The sequence below is a fragment of the Triticum aestivum genome, chromosome 2B, assembly GCF_018294505.1.
Source record: "Triticum aestivum cultivar Chinese Spring chromosome 2B, IWGSC CS RefSeq v2.1, whole genome shotgun sequence".
NCBI classification, from domain to species: domain Eukaryota; kingdom Viridiplantae; phylum Streptophyta; class Magnoliopsida; order Poales; family Poaceae; genus Triticum; species Triticum aestivum.
The window spans coordinates 114935002-114952512 of record NC_057798.1 but is presented as its reverse complement, the minus strand read 5'-3'; positions in this window follow the sequence as shown (position 1 = coordinate 114952512).

Below are 17511 nucleotides of genomic sequence, written 5' to 3'. Positions count from 1 at the left end.
TCAATAAAAAGCAGAGTTGGTGATGATGGTGTGCGTGTCATCCTGCAATATAGGCCATCTGATCTATATCTAACGGATAGGAATGAAACTATGACAATTTACCCGCACTCCTCTCCACATTTGCAGATAAGGCCTTCCCTCGTTCATCCTTTTCTCCCACAAGATGTAGATCTTTCGTGCAACGAACGGGCATCTTGCTAGTACTCCTACAATATACTATATTATTGTGAAAGTTCATATACACCGGCCGAGATTAATGCAAACACGGCATATTTTCATTAAATTTCGAAATTTTGTAGGACAGAAAAATAAAAGAAACCCGACCATAAACCTATTCTACAACGGTGACCGACGTCCTCCATCTGCGATCTCTATGTACGGGGGCAGGGTTCAAGACCCATGAAGTGAAGGTGCGGTCTCCGGCGAGGAAGAGTAGAACATGGGATATGGACCGGCCAGTTGGCACACCATGCCCTGCTGCCTCCCATGCCCTACTCATCCTCGGATGAGTCCCCAACCTCGGCGGTGCCGGACTGGCGGATGTGGTGCCAGGTAGGAGGAGGATGCGCTATGGTGTGGAGGTTAGCTGGGCGTTGCCGCTTTAAGTAGCGCATTCCGGTGAGGCCAAGCATCTGGGTGCGTCATTAAGTCACTGGAGTTGGTTCCTCGGGCACCGAGCCTCTTAACGAAGGCATACAAACTGACGACATGAATGCGGGCAGTTGGCGCCGGCTGGGAACGCACCGTGCGACGGTGCGAGGGATGAGGGTTTTTGGTGTGCCAGGGTAGTCAGCTGCGGTCATGGCAACGTTGGAGATGCCCTTTGCTCACATGCGATCCCTACATGTCATGAAAAAGCAAGACAACCCGACATGGTCTCAGGTCTTGAGGATGTAGTTGGCCGCGCTACACCACTCCACGGACGCGTCACGACGCCCCGTGCATCCTCGACGAGCCGGGTGTTGGGGTGTGTTTGGACTGTGGCAAAAGTACACCTTACCAAAATTTTGGTCATGACCCAAAGATTTGTCTTTGTTTGGATGGTTGCCATTTTTTGGCATGCCAATGAACTCTAGCCAACTCTAGTTCATTTTTCTTGCCAATGCCGGCGAAATCATGGGCAACCAGAACCTCAACCAGAACTTTGGCTACCCAATGCTTTGATGGGGCAACCTTGGGCACAAACCAAACATACTGTTGGTTGTGCCACATCACTAACGCCACCCTCGGCACACTAAAACCGACCCTGTCTAGCGACGATGAGTGTGTCTCACATCGCGGTCGCCGTGTCCAAAGGCAGTGCTGGAGCTGCGCCACGTTGTTGGCCCCCACAACCCACATGAATGGTTGCCAGTGGCGAGGAGGTCGTGAGCCACCTCCTCCATTGGACTAGTCTGCGCTACATCGTCCCGACAGGTGTGCCCCACATGTCGGTTTCCCTGTTTTCCCGGCCATATTCGAGCGTCAGTGCTCCATGTTGCGCATTAGGCCTTTCAATATGTAGGCCAAGCGAGACAACTTATTATTTATTTGAGCTGTGCAAGTATAATCATGTGGCGTTTGCTTATTTCTCATTCCTCTCCATCCCTCTTCTCCATTGATCATGTCGCCCTCAGGTCGAGTCCATTCTCCCGCATGCCTCATTTGAACATTCGGCCGAGTATCATTCGCATGTGGGCCTATACCGTGCTTGTATTTCCAATGTTGTAATTTGTGTGACATGCATACAAATAAAATGGTTTGTTTAAAGTTTCACTTTGCCTCCACTATGTGTCGCTTCGCGTCTTATTTTTGACATCCAATTCGGTTCATGCCCCGACACATGTTGACGAGATCAATTGATGTTCAAAGATCAATTGCGTGTCATGCAAGGAGATAAAGGTTTTGTTTGTTTCTATGGTAGAAATGACCCGCGGGTGGGGGGGGGGGTGGTCTGTGGGGATCAGAGGGAGTATATTGTACGTTCATAAGCGAAATGAACGTATTGTACCCACCCTAGTCCTCTTTCAATCGATCTCCGGACCCTGAGATGAAATCGAGAGAGAACTAGTGGGGGCATGTGTGATACCTAAGGCGGATTCAAAATTTTGAACCGGTGATCATAGCATCCGCAAATCATATATAAAGGGTATTCAATGTTCGTTTCATTTTTGAACGTACAATATACTCCCTCCTATCCTTTCTAGTTTACATATAAGTTTTATGTGTAGTTAAAGTATCTCTACTTTGATAAAAAAAGTATCAACATTCAACAACACCCAATCAATATTGTTAGATTCGTACGTACTCCTAGATTTGTACTCGAGATGGTTTCCAATTTGTTTTCAACCACGTGAATGTGCTTGTTCTCGCACATGCTCTTCCTACTAGGATTTCGCCTCATATAGCCAGTCCAATAGTAACTTTTTTAAGCTCCCTGTCCAATAGTACTAGTGGAGTACTGACAACATCTGTACTAGAGTATGAGTGCTCATAGTAGTACTCCCTCCTTCCATTTATATATGGCCTATGTGGAGGAGAGAGATGTGAAAAAGTAAGGGGAGTGAGCTCTTATGCAAGATCCTAGCTATATATGCATTCCTAGTTAAATACAATAAATATGAAGAAAGAGATAGAGAGGAGATGGAAAAAGTATTAATACAGTAGCGGGAAATAGCCAACCTTATAGCCCACACTACTGTATGAGTGCATATAATAGATGATGGCTATAGATGACATGGTAGTTCCTTATAGCCATCGACTGGCTATATTATTAACCATGCTCTAATGCATTTTTCAAAACCACATTTGACTATTGACAAGATTAATAGTACTACATGATATGTATAATGTGAAAATTATATCATTGGAAGCTCCTTTCACATACGAATTTGACCGTATGCTTTGTGTAAGTTGCATGTCATATATTATTACTCTAACATTTGGTAAAAGTTAGCCTCGAAAAACACATTAGGCCCTGTATAGTAAATGGAAGGAGGGAGTAGTAGTGGAAGTGGATCCTCTGACGTAGGTATCCCTGCCTTATCCTCCCTTTCGGTCACTTACTGGCGGACCCCATGATTGCTAGGCCCCGCATGTCAGTTACTCAATGGGTTCGGCCATGTTAGGGGATCATCATCCATAGTATACTCCCTCTGTTTTTATTTACTCCGCATAAAATGGAGGGACTGGTAGTATAAAATGACGCGGGCGGGGGAGGGGGAGGGACGTCGATTTGCTCTCAACTACGGTCCCACAAGCGAGCAAAAACGCAAGATGAAGCGCGTTCCATTTGGTGAGCGACGCGGAGGGTCCAGCGTGCCGGGCTGCAACACAAACGCAACAAGAGCAATGTACAGTCAAAACTGATTGACTAGTCATCACCATAACCACTATTCATACCAGAACCTTCGCTGCTCGGCCTACGCCAGCCACTGCCCTAAAACCATACGTAATCTCCAGCCCATTCCCCCACCTTTCGATCCCTTATCCCGCATCAAGCGTCCCCTAGTTTGCCGGAAAGCCATGGTGCACTGCAAGATCACGTACTACAAGATGCTGACGCCGGAGCGCTGCACAAAAATCACGGTGGCGGTCGGCGCCACAGACCTCCGTTCCCAAGCTCGCTTTGCGGAGGGCCAATCCCCGAGTTCTCTGGAGCCAAGCTATGAGGAGGAGGAAGCCGATCCAATGTTCATGGCGTAGGTCGTGGCGTAGAAGGCCCCTGATGGGTATGAGACATTAGACGTCGACTTTGTGCCGGTGTCCGAGTCCCCCATGGTGCAGGCGGACCAGTGGTTCAACCTGCCGATACTAAAGGAGAACCGGGAGGCAGAGGCTCAACTCGACACGGAGCGCGCGCATGCCGCTGCCATCGAGGCTCTCCTACAGGCGGAACCGGATGTCGTGGATGTGAACCGGGTGGTGGAGGCTCAACTTGAGGCGGAGCGCGTGGATGCCGCTGCCATCGAGGCCCTCCTGCAGGTGGAACCGGACGTCCTGGACTTGAACCGGGTGGCAGAGGCTCAACTCGACACGGAGCGCGCGGATGCCGCTCTCATTGAGGCCCTCCTGCAGGCGGAACCAGATGTCCTGGACTTGAACTGGGCGGCGGAGGCTCGACTCGACGCAGAGCGCATGGATGCCGCTGCCATCGAGGCCCTCCTGCAGGCGGAACCGGACGTCCTCGACTTGAACCGGGAGGTGCTCTCGTCCGTGCAGAGCGCCCGCACGCTTCCACGTGAATGAGTAGCTGGAGGCCGAGGACAACCACGGTGCGGAGACACACGTCGGCAACTAGGGCTGGTTCGTGCCGGCAGCCAAAGACGACGAGGCCGTCTCGTTCCACGAGCAGTGATAGTTTTTCTTTATGTTGTTGTTTTTATGGATTTTTTGCTGTGTAAAAACATATATTGTTATGCAAGTCGCCCGACTTGGGTCAGTCTACGATTTCAGGCGGTTGGATGAATATCCTACGTTTCCTAACCATTCTTCCTCACCTCTTCTCCTCCCCCAACAGACCACCGCACGGGCCGTACAGATACTCCCCAACATGCGGTTGGATAAACATACTCTATGAATGAAAATTATGTGTCAACGGTAGGATGGCTGAGTTTGGTTTGTTCACATGCGAAAGCACATGTCAGTGAGGGTGCGTTCCCTTGGTTGGATTTGCAGCGTGCAGGAGTGACTGTGTGAGGGTGCGGTGCGACCGCGGCGTGCAGGAGCGACCGTGTGAGGGTGTGGTGTGACCGCGACACCAGTGCGCAAGTGTACGTCCTTTTCATTTTGAAAACTTTAGGCAAGCTTGGCAAAAATGTGTGGCGAAGTATGGCAATGCAAGGCCTAGACCCAAACAGGATAAGTACGTACGTACTAGGAGTACTAGTGTTAAAAAAGAATGGCGAGGTTTTCCTTCGCGGGATTAATAGATACAAATCCTTGTTTCATGTGTCAATTACTGTGTATTTTTTTCTCCAAAGCCCAAAGAGCTAACCATCTCACTCCTCATCGCTTGATCAATGCAGCGCCATGCAAACCAACCTTCTCACTTCCGCATGCATGCAGGGGATATTAATGCCATTGGTTGCTAGTAGGAGGCAAATCCCATCAATTTTGCCTCGATTAGTGTTAGTGGCCTTTTGCAAATTGTAATTTTGACATACTGGCCTTGTGTACAAAAAAATGGAGGTAGTAACTATATTTGACTTCCTTCCCCATTGCGGTGGTGTCGATGATATCTCGAATGTTGTGGTTTGGCGAAGTGCGTTCGACGAAGAAAATCATTGAGGGAGACCATGGTAAGTCATTCGCAAGTGCCGCCTGCAAGCCGAGACAACCGCCTTATTTGCATCCAGGAAGTCCGTTGAACCAAAGGATGCGTAAATGTACTAGTACTACTAGTACACAATAGAGTCGTCCGTCCAGCTTAGTGTGGTGAGATGGTTTTTCGAAGAAGATGATGGAGAAGTGGAGTCAGCGAAGAGTGAAATGTTGGTTGCTTCGTCCGTGCTTTGTGATTTGACGCCTCACTGCTTTATGATTTGTGATAGAAGGGACAGGGGAGTAGACTCTATGCTCTATACTGTACGTGCGTCGAAGCACGGGAGAAAGAGGAGAGACGTTGCATTTTTCTATTCCTTCAATCAATAAATCAGGGAGCTTCGGTTCCATCTTTTTGGCTTTCGCAACACCGTCCACAATGGTTCCCATGATGCCAAAATCTATTTTCACATTTGGCTACACATTGTGGATGCCCTTAACCATACCACTTGGTTTTGCTCCTGTGTGCTATCTATACAAATCTCAATTATATTGATCTAAAAAATTATAGAATCAAGATTAGTAAAAAGGAGGTGATTTTGCCGCGCGGATGGCGGGGGGGGTTCTTATTTTTAGAGGACGTTGTCCTGGCGGTTTGCTTACATGCGTTCCCACGTGTTAGCGCTTTACCAAGCCGATCCACTTCCCACATGAGGCAGATCAACGACAGAAGCAACACGTGGTTAACTTGAAGAAGATGAGGGAGAAGCGGATTCAGCAACGAGTGAAATGATGGTTTCTTCGTCCCTCCAACTTATTTCTTTAGCATTATTATTTTGTACCTCCAACTTAACTACGGGAAAGGTGCAACTTTGTGATTTGATGCCTCATTGCTCATTACTACACCGCCACCATAACTGGGGTGCTTCACCCCGGCTGCTCTACACTGTATTCCGGTATGGCACGTGGACCCGGTAGCTTGATGTTCCACATGTTGGCGAAAGGGACTAGAAGATTTATGATATCGAGCGCTCCACTCTTACGACGGAGGAGTACACGACATGACGGCCCAGTGAACTGTCACTTGTAATACTATAGTTTTGCTGTTTCGCACGATCCACCGATACAAACCCGATTAAATAGGAAAGGGCGGGATTTCCCCCGCGTGTTAGATGATACTGGCCATACATTTCAAAGGCAATTTTAATGTATGCAAACTGAATAATTAAGTAACAATATGATATCTAGTAAAACTTACGACACATATGATTTATTATGTTAGAGTGTAGTAGTAGTGCTGTATTGCATAGTTGTTAGATGTAACATGCGAGAATGTGCAAAGATATAGTTTTGGAGGGCCTACAGAGAGAAAAATGAAATACAGTCACCGAACTTCAGAATAAGCTGATTACGGTCACTATATACGTTTTGCGGTGATTATACGGTCACTTGCTCACGGTTCAGCATCGGATTGCACTCTGTTGACCGGCCAAATATTCTGCATGGCACCATGTTGACTAGTTAAATTGACCATGTTCCTTGTGTGTCCCACCTATCCGTTAGCATAGGGAAAAGGTCAGATAAACACAAATTTATGCAAGCGCGACAAGACTCCAACCCGTGCACGTGAATCACCTGGTTGTGTATGTGTCTATCAGGGCCTAATGTGTGCGCATGCATGTGTAGGTTGAGCACTTGAGCGTGAGAGTGTGTGTTGGCCGTGTGGTGTCCTAGTGTGTGCATGCATGCATGCGTGTGTGCGTGTGAGTGTTGCATGCGTGTGTGGCTGCATGTGTACGTGTGAGTGTTGCGTGCGTGCGTGGTTGCATGTGCTCGTGTGAGTGTTGCGTGCATGCAGTTCGTGTGCATGCGTGCGTGTGTGTATAATCACTACACCAGCTCCTGTGTGTTAAAACAGACGGCTTAACATATCAATACAAGGCCACCTTGTCCGATGTGCCCGCGGTCATGACTTTGAACCACCGTCCAATAGTTTTTGTCGTTTGTTTTCATTCTTACTAGCAAGATGCCCGTGCGTTGCACATAACACCAAGATGCATTTGTATGAGTAGTTTATCTTGTAAGAGAAAATGATGAACGAGGGAAGGCCTTATTTGCAAATGTGGAGAGGTGTGTGGGTACCTTTTTGCAAAATTGCCATAGTTTCTTTCCTATCCATCAGATATAAATCGGACGACCTATATTGCGGGATGGCAGGCACACCATCATCACCAACTCTATTTTTTATAAGAGTGTATTACTAGAGGTGCCACGTGGAGCGTTTAACTGGTCAACTAGTCGTGTCTTGAGCAAATACAGAGTTGTACGGTGAGCCTGTGACTGTATAATAACCACAAAGCATAAATGTTGACCATAATGAGTGGATTCTAAAGTCCAATGTACGTATCGTGCTTTCGCTTCATATACAATGATCGTCACTGTATATATCGCGAGAGAAAGATGAAACATGCGTGAATGTGCCGGGGGCTTACTTTTAGAGGACCTGGAGATAGTTTGTGTGCGTATGTGAAAGGGGCGTATAGGGGGGTATGCGATGGAGAGAGAGATGCTCTTAGTTTCTCTTTATTATGACTAACTTTATATACAGTATAAACATATACAAATTCACAGTGCAAAATAAATATCATTGTTGGCACCATGCAATGCAAATTAGCATTCATACTCCTCCATATAACTTTGTAATGTTGTATATATGTAGAAATTCTAAAATAATTTTTTGGTCACACTTTATTCAAAAGGAATGTTGTATGTGAAATAAACGTGAAGAGAGGGCTTTTTAGATCAATGGTGTATGTGATGTAACATGTGTGAATGTGTAGTTGATGCATTTGGCAGGGCCTAGAGAGGTATGTGTGTGTATTACGTATTCAAGAGAGGCATGGATAGAGGGGCCGACGGGGGGGGGGGGGCGTGGGAGAGATAGCACAAGAAATGAGAGTGTTCTAGAGAGAGAGACAAATATGACGTCACGGCGAGAGATTCCCTTGAGTGTTTATATGCAAGCGGGGAGGGGATAGAGGCACCAGGAGAATATTTGTGTGTGTGTGTGGTGTTTGTGTTGGTATGTGTGGGTGTGAGAAGATAACAAGACGTGGGGGCAGAGGGTGTGTCACCGCGTGAGGTCCAGTGGGTCGAGGTGAGGCCCTTCGTTTGGTTCCGTCCTGCGCCACATTTGGTCGGCCCGTGACGCATTTAGGGAGACCCATGGATGACTAGTCGTACAAGGAAAAGATAGCAGAATTGTGAAGGACTCTGTGTCCACTGACAAAGCCGGCTAGGATTTGTAACCATAGGTTCTCGGACTAAGGTAACCCCTTTATCTCTGATATTACTATTCATCCAACCTAACTTTAAAGGGCATCCTACAGAATGCTCCGCTAGAATCATACTCATCAATTAGGAAGAGATGTGTGAGACAATGCGTGAGAGAAAGGCCTAAAGATAATGTGCGTACCGTAGACACGTAGGAAGGTCTATGTATATAGAAAGGGTCGATGGGGATTGTGCATGTGTATGCTTGCGAGAGGAAGAGTGCTTGTGATAAAGGTTAGTGAAAACAGTCGTAAATGGTTACGAGAGGGAGGGAAGGTTATATCGAGAGCATGTGTGCGAGAAAGACACCTTAGGAGAGAGTGTGTGAGCATGTGTGAGAGACCACCGATGGAGAGTGAAACTACACGTAAAAGACTGTTGTACACATTGACTAAAGATATAAATTGTATCCAAATATTAGGATGGGATCATGATATGTGCAATTCGTGTAAGGAACGTCCATTGATCCATCAGACATCTAGATTCTATCGAATTTGAGCATGTCTATGTTATTATTCGACACAATTGACCAACAAAGTTAGTATTTTGAACTCCAGAAAATGCATCGCTTTAGCAATCGAATACAAATGTGAGTATAGTTCATGTTGTGTGTGTAAAGCACATTATACACACCAAAGTTACACAATGAACATTATAAATAGGTACCTATGAACTAGCATACATTTGAATTCAACTTAAGGTGGTTTAAAAAATTGAATTCAACATGAAGTCCATTCAATTATTTGAATTTGATATCATGGCATTTGTAAATCATACCTAAATTATGGGGGCACCAATCTTTGCTCTGATTTTGTACATAATAGCATATGTAGTCGTGTAAAAAATAGATTCAAATTTAGATCCTCCATTCGAAAATAATCGTAGTTATAGGATTTTCAAGTGTCAAAATTTCAAAAAGAAGCGGATAATTTAATGAGGTTTTCAAACATACAATGTCAAATTTAACATTGTCTATTTAGGTCAATCCTCAAAGTTCAAGAGTACTCTAAACGTGAATGCTTGTGTTTCAAAATTTCGAACGAAGCGCCAAAAGAGCCTCTACTCACCCGAAACCACGTGAGACCAATGTTTGGTACTACAACGAAATTAGTTTTCTATAATAACTCCGACCCGTGAAACCTACCAGCCCGACGTCCAAAGGTCTACACCGGGGTAGGTTTGTAGCTTCATCTAGAAGCCACGCAACCGCCTCCGAAAAACATTCATACACAATGGCCGCCTAAGCACATATGCGGGCGGCCAAAATCTCTCCCGCCCACTATTTGGGACACCTGTGATTACCATCCTACCCCCGACCCGCAGTAGGTCCGAAATTTAAGAGGGGGGCAAAGTTTGTACATTCCCCAAATTTCAAACAAGCGTGTCCCATGTTCTGTTCAAAAAAGCCAAAAACAAGCGTGTCCCAGACCGAAACATGGTTCTCTCCCCCACCCACCCGCCCACCCGTCCGATTCCCCATTCATACTCTGTGGGTGCAAAAACTACCTCTCCACCAGTCGCGAAACCCTGCATCCTCCGTCCGCCACCCCATCCCACCCATCAACCACCACCCTCCTCCATCACGCCGGAGTCAATACCCCGATGTCGTCGTCCACCAAAACCTCAACCGCAATGCCCTCCATGGCTAGTAGTTGAAGCCGAGGCCGAGCCATCCGTATCCGAGCCAGTTCAACCACGCCGTCTTGCGCCTCACCGCTGCCACTCCATCTTCGCCACTGTCCACCACACCGGAGTTGTTCCTGCTACGCCGTCCTTCATCGCCTCAGATATGCTTCCCCTCCGCTAATATATGGCCACGGCAACACAGTCAACAATTTGGCCATGGGTTTGTCCAAGGATCCACGGTTCTCCAAAACATCAGTTCCCCTGGGAGAAAAAAGAAGATCGCCGCGACATATGCAGGAGACCACACTGGCAACCGATAAGGGTACTCCTCTTCCCTTATTCGTGCAAATCTTATGTGTCTGCTTGCACGGTATTCATCCCACAGAAGACACTAGTTGACCGCTTCTTCTTGATACTAGATGTTCCTAGTAACTCGCGATGCACAAGGTTTCTCCTCATATACTATTTCACCTTAGCTTGATGCCCCCCTGAATTTCAATCCCTGGTTAGTTGATTCCCAATTAACGGAAGCATTCCCCGGCGTAACATGCGCTAGTCCGCCTATTACGTCGGGGAAGCAGCGCCTCGGTGTTTATCTTAGGGGCGTGTGGGTCCTAGAGCTACTGCGCCCGATCTAGAGGTCGGCCGGGATTAAAGGGATGGCCTGGGGGCGCTGCCACGCATGGCGGTGGTGTGAGGTCAAGGGGAGGGCGGGGCAGAGGAGGCAGGGGTATGGGCCGGTGGTCGTTGGCGGTTCAAGAAAGATCGTCAACAGTGACTGGCGGGAGGTAGACGAAGGCCATCTGCCCGTTCCTTATAGATCGGACGGTTCATTAAAAAAATCGACTGACCTATTTATTTTTAGTCGACTGTTATCTTGATATGACCAGATGTGATGGTGTGCTAGAGGAGTACCTACAATTCCTATGCTCATATTTTACAAAATCGTACGGAGTAGAATCTAATTTTGTTTGCCATGCAATGCTGTAGAGATATCATATGTCTCCTATCATTTATTTTTCAGCCACCTGCTATCTGCTACTTTTACAGTCCACTAGTTCTGCACACACTTCACCCATACTCTCACTATTGTGTTTTTATGCAAGGGTATTTGAGAGTCTGCCTCGAGAGAAGAAGAAAAGAAAAGAGAGAAGTTGCTCCATCTTGCTACTTGGGTAGGCATGGCACGTTACAGCGCTGTAAAGGGTGCAGTGTCAGCAGATGGAGACGGTAAACGTAGCTGTGGAGTTGATGACCTTGCTTGCAATGAACCACCATCCCAGGTGCTTGCTTTAACTTCGCGGTGTCATATGTGGTTGCATGTTCCATATGGTGTCTAGCTTGTATTCGAAAGGCTGAAGTCGGTCTTTATTAAGATAAGGAAAGATATTTTTTACATGAACCACCATCCCGTGAGCACTAGAAGACAAATAGCTAGTCAGGGCACTGGCCGAGTCAGTGACAAGCCCAGCAAAGATAGGCATCACCTGGAATCCAACTAAAAAGCCGCGATGGTGGTGAAGCAGCCCGCCTCCCACCAGACTCTCAGGTCCTAGATGATCGTGCTCACCACTCCAGCCGGATGTCTAGCTTGTATTGCTTCCAATTTGGTTAAATTGCATCTACTTAGCTTAAACATTATACCTTTGAATATGACATGCATTTCTATTTTTGGTACATACTAGTACATCTGTGTATTAACCATGTTCTTACTTCAAACTAATGTTCTTGTGTATCCCTCATCAATCATTTATGATGAGGCAGTCAGGCAAGTGGACTCCTCCTCATTTAAAGAATGCAGCGTCCGACATGATTATCAAGAAACAACAAGGCTAGATGAAGATAATGAACGTAGCTCTATAGTTGATTACCGCATTTTCCCTACACTAGCATCACAGGTGCTTGCTCTAACTTGGCAGCATGATATGTGGTTGCATGTTGCATATGGTGTCTAGATTGTAATTCTTCCAATCTGGTTAAACTGCATGTGCTTTTCTGCTTTGCTTATACATTATACCTGTTAATGTGACATCCCTTCCTGTATTTAGTACATATACATCTGTTTATTAATCATGTCCTTACATAAAACTATTGTTTTTTGTATCCCGCATCAATCAATATGACACGACACCTTTAGTATATGCAGTGCGATATTAGTTGCATCTTTCATATGATTTATAGCATGCGCTGCTTCTAATTTGTTGAAATTCCATTTATGATGAGATGCTTTTAACTTGGCAGAGTCATATTGGTTGCATCTTTAATGTGGTGTCTAGCTTGCATTGCTTCTTATTTGTTGGAATGGTTTCTGCTTAGTTTACACAAACAGTTGTGAACATGCCATGTCGTCCTGTTTTTCGTACATATTCCATCCTGGAATCATGTGTTTGCCTTAGATCAAAGTAGTGATTGTCAGTATCATGCATGAATGAGTTCTGAAGAGAGAATTTTATTGCTTTTTCTTGTTGGTTTTACTTGACAATTCAAAATCAATAAAGCGGAAGGAAGTTAGCAAGGCAGCGGATAAAGGTGCTCCTTCCAAATGAAGGGCTGATACGTCTCCAACGTATCTATAATTTTTTATTGTTCCATGCTATTATATTACCTATTTTGGATGTTTATGGGCTTTACTTTACACTTTTTTATCATTTTTGGGACTAACCTACTAACCGGAGGCCCAGCCTGAATTGCTGTTTTTTTGCCTATTTTAGTGTTTCGCAAAAAAGGAATATCAAAGGAAGTCCAAACGGAATGAAACCTTTGGAGCAATCTTTTCGGAACAAACGCAATCCAGGAGACTTGGAGTGTATGTCAAGAAGCAGCCGAGGCGGCCACGAGGGTGGCCGACGTGCCCTAAGGGGGTGGGCGCGCCCCCTGCCGCGTGGGCCCCTCGTGGATCCCCTGACCTACCTCCTTCGGCTATATATATCTTCATACCCCGAAACCATCTAGGAGTACCACGAAAAACTATTTTCACCGCCGCAACCTTCTGTATGCGTGCGAGCCCCTCTTGGAGCCTTCGCCGGCGCTTCGCCGGAGGGGGAATCGACCATGGAGGGCCTCTCCATCATCACCAAGGCCTCTCCGACGAGTTGTGAGTAGTTTACCACAGACCTTCATGTGCATAGTTATTAGCTAGATGGCTTCTTCTCTCTCTTTGATTCTCAATACAAAGTTCTCCTTCCTCTTCTTGGAGATCTATTTGATGTAACTCTTTTTGCGTTGTGTTTGTCGAGATCCGGTGAATAGTGGGTTTATGATCAAGTTTATCTATGAGAAATATTTGAATCTCCTCTGAATTACTTTATGTATGGTTGGTTATCTTTGCAAGTCTCTTCGAATTATCAGTTTGGTTTGGCCTACTAGATTGATCTTTCTTGCAATGGGAGAAGTGCTTAGCTTTAGGTTCAATCTTGCGGTGTCCTTTCCTAGTGACATCAGGGGCAGCAAGGCACGTATTGTATTGTTGCCATCGAGGATAAAAAGATGGGGTTTATATCATATTGCTTGAGTTTATCCCTCTACATCATGTCATCTTGCTTAATGCATTACTTTGTTCTTCATGAACTTAATACTCTAGATGCAGGAAGGAGTCGGTTGATGTGTGGAATAATAGTAGTAGATGTAGGAAGGAGTCGGTCTACTTGTTGCGGACGTGATGCCTATATACATGATCATGCCTAGATATTCTCATAACTATGCACTTTTCTATCAATTGCTTGACAGTAATTTGTTCAACCACCGTAATAATTATGCTATCTTGAGAGAAGCCACTTGTGAAACCTATGGCCCCTGGGTCTATTCTCTATCATATAAGTTCCCTATCTACTTTATTTTGCAATCTTTACTTTTCAATCTATATCATAAAAATACCAAAAATATTTATCTTATCATATTATCTCTATCAGATCTCACTTTCGGAAGTGGCCGTGAAGGGATTGACAACCCCTTTATCACGTTGGTTGCGAGGTTCTTGTTTGTTTGTGTAGGCGCTTGGTACTTGGGAGGAGCCTCCTGTTGGATTGATACCTTGGTTCTCAAAACTGAGGGAAATACTTACGCTACTTTGCTGCATCACCCTTTCTTCTTCAAGGGAAAACCAACGCATGCTCAAGAGGTAGCAAGAAGGATTTCTGGCGCTGTTGCGAGGGAGGTCTTTGCTCAAGTGAACACATACCAAGTACCCATCACAAACTCATCTCCCTCTCGCATTACATTATTTGCCTATTGCCTCTTGTTGTCCTCTACCCCACTTCACCTTTGCCGTTTTATTTGCCTTCTCTTTTTCGTTTGCCTCTTTTTCGCTTGCCTCTTGTGTGCACGTGTGTTAGCTTGTTTTTCTCTTTATCATGGCTAGTCCTCTTATCACCGTTAGTACTCCCGATCATGAAGTTCTTACTTTTAAACAATGGGAGGGAGAAAATCTAAAAGATGCTTGGCATAGAATTTGCAATGCTCAAAATAGATTTACTAGGAAGCAATCCACTTCCTTCCTTCTTCGCAATTTTTATGTAGGCATTACTCCTTGGAATAGATATATTCCTGATACCACTACCGGAGGGAATTTTTTGGGTAGCCATACTTTTGACGCTTATAATGCCATGTCAGATTTGTTCGGTCTACCGCCTATTTTGGTTAAGGAACTGTTTTAACTTTAGAACATGTGATGCAAAGGCTTGAAATTATTGAAAATAAAGTTGCTACTGTCGAGTTAATCAAAAATTTGGATAAGAAGATCCACAATCAAATTACTCAATATGGATCTAAGGTTGGAGTTACTTTGATTTTTTTAAGGAGAAGGAACCTATAGTTAATGAAAGGATAGATCAAGATTCCACAAGAATCGGTAAACTTGAGGATATTATTTAGGGTCTGCCTTTTCATCCATGAAAAATACACCAACTCCTCCTACAAAAATTGCCAAATTAATGTATGTTCCTAAAAATAAGGGTGAATCTTCTAGTAAGGAAAATGCGGATCTCAAATCAATAAGCGTTCATTCCAATTTATTTGCTCTTATTAAGGAACCTTTTGCTACAAACGGATATCTTGATTTTTTGCCTAAGAATTTAATCATTACTAAAAAGAAAGAAACTCCTATGGGTTATAAGTGTTCTATTGAAGAATTGAATGCGAAAGATGGCAATACTTAGATCTATTCTCGTTTTTATGCCTAGCTAGGGGCGTTAAACGATAGCGCTTGTTGGGAGGCAACCCAATTTTATTTTATTTTCCTTGATTTTTGTTCCTGTTTAGTAATAAATAATTAATCTTGCCTCTGGTTAGATGTGGTTTTATGTTTCAGTTAGTGTTTGTGCCAAGTAGAACCTATAGGATCATCTTGGGTGAAAGTTAATTTGATTCTGCTGAAAAACAGAAACTTTGCGCTCACGAGAAAAAAAATCAATAAATCACAGAAACGTACTTTTGAGTTGATTCTTTTTTCAGTAGATCAATAGACAAATTAACTAGGACTTCCTAATTTGGTAGGATTTTTAAGGTTCCAGAAGTATTCGAAAGCTACAGATTTCTACAGACTGTTCTGTTTTTGACAGATTCTGTTTTTCGTGTGTTGTTTGCTTATTTTGATGCATCTATGGCTAGTATCGGGGGGTATGAAACATAGATAAGTTGGAATACAGTAGGTTTAACACCAATATAAATAAAGAATGAGTTCATCACAGTACCTTAAGTGGTGGTTTTTCTTTCTTGCACTAATGGAGCACATGAGATTTCCTGTTGAGTTTTGTATTGTGAAGTTTTCAAGTTTTGGGTAAAGATTTGATGGACTATCGAATAACGGGTGACAAGAGCCTAAGCTTGGGGATTCCCATGTCACCCCAATATATTCAAGGACAACCAAAAGCCTAAGCTTGGGGATGCCCCGGAAGGCATCCCCTCTTTCGTCATCATCTATCGGTAACTTTACTTGGAGCTATATTTTCATTTACCACATGATATGTGTTTTGCTTGGAGCGTCTTGTATGATATGAGTATTTGCTTTTTAGTTTACCACGATCATCCTTGCTGTACACACCTTTTGTGAGAGACACACATGATTCGGAATTTATTAGAATACTCTATGCGCTTCACTTATATCTTTTGAGCTATGCAGTTTTGCTCTAGTGCTTCACTTATATCTTTTTGGAGCACGATGGTGATTTTATTTTGTAGAAATTATTGACCTCTCATGCTTCACTTATATTATTTTGAGAGTCTTTTAGAACAGCATGGTATTTGCTATGGTTATAAAATTGGTCCTAGAATGGTGGGCATCCAAGTTGGGTATAATAAAAACTATCATAAGAAGTGAATTGAATACTATGATCAACTTCATGCTTAATAATTGTTTTGAGATATGAAGGTGGTAATATTAGAGTCATGCTAGTTGATGTAATTGTGAATTTAAGAAATACTTGTGTTGAGGTTTGCAAGTCCCGTAGCATGCACGTATGGTAACCGTTGATTGACAAATTTGAAGCATGAGGTGTTATTTGATTGTCAACCTTATGAGTGGCGGTCGGGGAAGAGCGATGGTCTTTTCCTACCAATCTATTCCCCTAGGAGCATGCGCGTAGTGCTTGGTTTTTGATGACTTGTATATTTTTGCAATAAGTATGTGAGTTCTTTATGACTAATGTGGAGTCCATGGATTATACACACTTTTCCCTTACCATCATTTCTAGCCTCTACGGTACCGTGCATTGCCCTTTCTCACCTTGAGAGTTGGTGCAAACTTCGCCGGTGCATCCAAACCCCGTGATATGATACGCTCTATCACACATAAACCTCCTTATATCTTCCTCAAAACAGCCACCATACCTACCTATTATGGTATTTCCATAGACATTCCAAGATATAGTGCCATGCAACTTTCCACCGCTCCGTTTATTATGACACGCTTCATCATTGTCATATTGCTTTTTGCATGATCATGTAGTTGACATCGTATTTGTGGCAAAGCCACCATGCATAAATTTTATACATGTCACTCTTGAGTCATCGCATATCCCGGTACACTGCCGGAGGCATTCATATAGAGTCATACTTTGTTCTAGTATCGAGTTGTAATTCATGAGTTGTAAATAAATAGAAGTGTGATGATCATTATGTTTAGAGCATTGTCCCTAATAGAAAAAGGGAAAGGCCAAATAAAAAAAGGCCAAAAAAGAAAGGCCCAAAAAAGAAAAGGGGGACAATGCTAGTATCTTTTTCCACACTTGTGCTCAAAATAGCCCCATGGTCTTTATGATAGAAAGTCTTCTATATTGTCACTTTTATTTACTAAGTGGGATTCTTTCTTTATAGAAC